Consider the following 6,000-nt stretch of genomic DNA (forward strand, 5'->3'; position numbering starts at 1 on the left):
GATTGACACTGCTGTTATTCCTATGTAAGATCATATAAATGTCTCTTATACCTAGGAAAAGCCCGATCCCTACTTCTTGTATGCACAGTAGCCATGATTTTACAAAGTAAAACATGTTGCACAGCCAAGATTGAAACAGGGCCAAATTTTCCATTTCTGGAGCTTTGTGATCAACTTGCCCCAACCCTCTGGTGACAGGACACATAGTAGGGTGGCCATAGAGGTCCAGAAGCAGGTTGCTATAGCCATCTAGAAGCTTAACACTCCTGACCGCTACAGGTCTGTTGCTAACCAGCTTGGTGTTGGCAAATTGAGGGTGGGGGCTGTGATGGTGGAGGTTTCTGAGGTGTTCAGACATGTGATTTACTCAAAGGTGGTGAACATAGACAATGTCCCTGAAATAACTGATGGTTTTGAGTAAATGGAGTTTCTTACCTGCGCCAATGCCATGGATATAGGACTCATGTTCCCTGGACTGAGAGTTAAGCAGAATGCACAGCCTTCACACATAATGCTAAGATGAAATTTACAAGTGATATTGTTTAAAAATTCAGACCATTTTAGCTTGGGGTGATGCAGTTACTGTGGTTTACTACCCTTGGTTTCTTAATCTTTTCAGGCATGCCACTGGAGGACATAACAATCCTGGAGGTTCCTGTCTGCAAAGGGACATAGGAGCAACCCACCCATGTATACCAAAGATGTTTTCAAGTTTATGGTAACTGAGCAACACATCTACAAATGGAATGGCTGGTGACTTACAGATGGAGGCCCGGAAGACATGCCCTTTCCCAAAATGTTACTACCCATCTGGAGTGCCTACTCTGGGAAAAAGTTTGCAGCTATCAGCACCCTGCATTGGTCAAAATTCTTGGTGGGATTAACAGGGTGTTGTGCTAGCATCCACTTGGCTTACTGCCTCCCTGTAAGCTGCTGAAGTCTCTCTGCATTCATGCAGTTACCCGGGTGCAGCTATGGCTTATGATATCACCTGCTCAGACTATATCTACCTATGGACCACAAACAAACACACAGGACAATACAGACTCTCAGAGAACTGCACAGCCATCACTGCCCCCTCCCCCCTTTGCCAGCACATTTCTGGACTGCATACAACCCCCCCCCCCACACACACACACCATATTTCAGACAGGATTTCCCATCCCCCATACAGTTTACAGTTTAGCTTGATCAATTTGTACAGTGTGGCTTACTATAAAAGAAAGCAATATAAAAGTTCTTATTTTTAATACCAAAAGCACATCTTTGTAAGAATGTGAGAGTATCTAGTAAAAATGTCATTGTATATGCTTGTGTTATTGCTGTTTGCGCTTCCCCGTCTCCATTTTGAATTCTACATGGTGTTGGGGGTGGGTGGGAGATGTCAAGGCGCTAGCATGCATTCTGCCATGAGCGGCTACACGCTGCTATGGTGGTATGTAAACAAAATTGCATTGGGTCATAAACCGGAAATCCTTCTTATTCATGTATTAATAACACTGGACATGGAGCCAGAAACTTATCAGATTCCAGGACTGCTTCTGATTTTTCTGTTTCTTCTGGTGGTTTTGCGATGGGCTTCTCTTCTGGAGGGGGATGGTCATCAAACAGCTCCTCCATGTATGGACCTAGGATGTGCTGCAGCTGCTCCAGTGGTAAAGCCTCATAGGTCATTGGCATCAGCACCAGTCACTTTGCTAGCCTGATCCAGCAGCTGCTGGCTCCACTGTGGTGTATTAAATTTGGGGGTTAGAAGGTTGATCAGGCTCCTGTGAACTGCTGTTGGCTCAGTGCAGTACCCAGCACCTGGGCAAAGTCCTCGTAAAAGAGGCAGGATGACAGGGAGTTCCCAGAGGTGTGGTTCTCATCCCTGGCTTTCCGATTGTCACTCTTGAGCCACGTAATTTGCTCCCTGCACTGATCACCAGTCCGTTTAATCCCCAATGCTGCTAGCTTGTCGGCTATTTCTTGTTACACAGGTAATTTCTGCTGCTCTTACCAAAGTTGGACATTTTGCTCACCTCACACCAAAGATTTACCGGTATCTGACTAGTCCCATGACCAGGTAGCAGCATGCTTTGCAAAGAACTTCTTCTTGTTGGTGGACATAGTCAGCTCAGGAGAAGGTTCACTCTGCTTGCACTTCAGTGGTCAGAATAAAATGGAAAGGTTACACACTGAGCAGCTGAAGTTGAACCAGGGGGCTGCTTCCATTTCCTAGGAGTTGACTGGCCAGTATTGGGATAGAAATGGCAAGGAACATTGGCTCCTTGGAATAGCATTGACAGACTCTCAGGACACAAGTCTCGGGACCTGGGCCCAAGCTACATCCACATTGTAACATGGAGTTTGGCCTGAGTCCCAGTGGGATTTGGGCTCAGACCTCTCCCCACCGGGTCCTGAGGGCATATTGGCATGAGTCTGACAGACTTGTGTGTACACGGAAGGGGAATTTGGGCTTGAGCCTGGGATGACGTTGCAATGAAGGCCTACCTTTAGGAGCCTACCTCCAGGAGAGGGACTGGACTTAAGATACTTTGTGAATCACAATGATTCACAAAGCCTGAGTTAGGTGCCCCAGGCTTCCTATACAATAAATGGTGAGAGATAAGTGCCTAAGAATGAGAGCCATAAAAGCCATTCTCTGCCTAAGCAAGCCACTAGAAGATAATAACAAGGTGTGTCTTAAGCCCTGTCCCTCTCCCAGAGATAGGCTCCTAAAGGTTTGTCTATACTTCAATGTAAGCCAGATTCAGGCTCAAGCCTAAATCCCCCTTCTAGATACCTAAAAGTTAGGTGTCGTGACACTGAGTCCCTTTGTAGATCTGAGTATTGGTGACTAAATTTAAGAATCCAAACTTAAGAGTTCATATTAGTCACCAAAATGAGAAGCCTAAATTTCAGAAGTGCTGAACACCCGTTGATGTCAATAGGAGCTGTTGAGTGCTCAGCACTTTTGAAAATTTGGCCATCGATCTTGAGCCTAAATAAGGATTTAAGATCCTAAATTTAGACATCTGGTTTTAGTTATTTGTCAGGGTTTCTTGATTTATTTATTTATTAGACACAGAACAGGCACCAGAAATATTCTGTAATCCAAATGAATACAATGTAATTCTCAGAGGCCAACAACAGTACCTAAAAAGGCACCTGCATGGATACTTAGATGACATACATCACTCACCAAAATGTATAGCTTTTCAAATAGAAATAAGGTCTTAGTGCTACCCTAGTTAAATCTCATTTATCCATACAGAGACCTACTTAGGTCTTGTTCACCAAAAGATAGCTGTCCACCATGTATGTGAATCGGATACAACAGAAAAATATTATGAACCACCAGCCATGTTATATAAACAGCATTCTCTAACAAAAGTTCCTCACTGTAAATGTATGTTAAATAAACCTAAGGCACACTGGGGTATGAGTGAGGCCTGGATTTTTTTACTTCATGCTGTAGAAAAAGGAAACACAATGTGTCATTCCATGGTCAAATGTTGTATGCTACATATTTGCCATAAAAACAATGCATGGCCCTATATCTATTTAAATGTGATCTGGGTAGAGTATTCTCTACCCAGGTTTTCCTCATGCATGGTGTGAAGGAAGTAAAATTGGGAATCACTGTGGTGGAAGATAATTGTTACAGCCACTTCATAGGTGGTGCCATATTGTAAAATAACAATCATAGAATCATAGGGTTGGAAGGGACCTCAAGAGGTCATCTAGTCCAACCCCCGCTCAAAGCGGTATCACTGAGCTCTTTGACCCACCAGCCTGGGCTCCCTCTCACACTGTGCTGCTGTGACAAGTTGCAAATTGCTCCAGGTTTGCTCTTTCACCAGCATTCACACAGGTAGGGACACATCCAGCTGCAGTCACATGCAGGTTCTCTAACCACCAGCCTCCCAGTCTAGGACCCCAGAGCAATACTGTCCTGTCCTGGTCAAATCTGGCCAGTACAGTACATGAATTTAACACCCGGTCTGCCTCTCCCTCAATGTGAAGAGGACCATGCACACTTGTAGTAACCAACCTGAGATTTTCCCCAGACCCCTTAGTCAAACACACCCTGATTGAGATTAAAACATAAAATAAGTTTATTAACTACAAAAAGATAGATTTTAAGTAACTATAAGTGATAGCAAACAGATCAAAGATGATTACTAGTAAATAAACAAAACCACAAACTAAGCTTAACATACTAGATAGGTAAGATATGAATTAGCAAATTCTCACCCTGGGTGATAAACAGGCTGACAGATTCTTGAGGCACAAGCTGCCTTGGCTTTGCAGCTTGGGTTTCCCAGGTTTTCATACACAGGCTAGCAATCCCTTAGCCTGGGACCATCACTTTCCCCCCTGTTCAGTCCTTATTCCTCAGGTGTTTCCAGGTGTGTTGTTGTAGGGAGAGTGAGATCCCATCATGATGTCATTTCCCCCCTTTTATATCTTCTTCCCACTTGCTTGAAAGCTTTTTTGCTCTGACCTGGGTCAAACAGTTCCCTTTGTGTAGTGCTGTCTCAGAGAGGTTTCTCTTATACACAGTTCCTGGGGGAATCCTTGTGCTTGTGTGCATTTCCTCAATAAGCCATTAACATTGTTTGGCCTTTTGACTGTTGTACCTGAAAGGCTGCTTGTGGGTGTTTTCAGCCTCACAACATGTTTCAGTAACGCATACATAGACAAATTTCATAACATCACATATAACGATAGCACATACAATCCAATGAGATATTAATTTCTAACAGATCAAGACTTTTAGAATGATACCTCACAAGGCATACTTTGTTCAAAACATATCCTAATTACATGGCAGTGGTGAATATTGGGGTCCCAGGATGTCACATTCACCACTACTCTGCAAACCACTGTGAATACCAAGCCACAGGCCATAGGCAAAAAGAGTGAGGGCAAGGAGGAGGAGGAGGATGGAGGACAGAAGGTCCAGCTATGCTGTGAGCCAGGACCTGTATGATACTCCACCACAGTCCAGTCAGTTGCAGCAGTCGAGCATGGATGAGCCTGATGCAGGGAAAGGATCCTCATAAGTGTTTACATTTCCCATTACAGTGATGGCACCCCCCAACTCAACAGGACACAACAATTGACTTTTCATTAATTTACTCATACTAGAAGAGGTAGCAGTACAACACAGAGAAGTAGAGTTATCTGCTTTTCATTGCACTGTGGAGTTAGGCAAAGGGGGCCATGTGGAGCAGTTTTTTTATGTACACTGGGATGTCCCTTGAATCCTCCTGAGAGATCTCAAGAGACTTCCCTGGACGTACTCTGCAATCCTTTCCTGAAGGTTTCTAGGGATGGCAGTCTTATTTCTTTCTCCATGGTAGGACACTTTCCCATGTCAGTCAGTGATAACTTTGCAGGCACCATGATAGTACACAGACACCAGCAGAAGCTGTGCTCTCTATGCCTTTCATACCCTCAGGAGTCAGATTTTAGGTAAAATCACTATTGCCTATGGCACCAGTATTCCATGCCATTGCCCTATACTCATTTCACACAACCGAGCAATTCCCTCCTCATTTCCCTCACCCCGGCAGCCCATACTCATCATGGCTTATGCTGTGACTGGTGCTGTGCTCAAACACTCTGCAGTGGAAGTGTCAATAAGCATGTCTTGTTTAAAACTTTAGGGAAGCAAGGGAAGGAGATTCTGAATCTTAACTTTTACTTTGTGATGTGACTATACAGGCAATGGTACCTCTGTTTGTTTTATATACAGCTTCTGCCATTGTGGCCTTGCGGGATTCCCATTCCACACCTGTGCCAGATAAGGAGAAAGAAAAGGACCTGAGATGACTGTTCAATGAAATCCTGCAAACTAGTGCTGCATCAAACCATGAGCAAAGGGCCTGGAGAGTGAATATTGCAGATAGCCTGAAGAAGGAAAGAGCAGAGAGGAGAAAGGCCCAGGAGTCCCAGCAGGAAAAGGAGAGGGAGATGCATCAGAACATAATGTGACTTTTCCAGCAGTCA

Source organism: Mauremys mutica, chromosome 3 (genome assembly GCF_020497125.1).
Source record: "Mauremys mutica isolate MM-2020 ecotype Southern chromosome 3, ASM2049712v1, whole genome shotgun sequence".
Classification (NCBI taxonomy): domain Eukaryota; kingdom Metazoa; phylum Chordata; order Testudines; family Geoemydidae; genus Mauremys; species Mauremys mutica.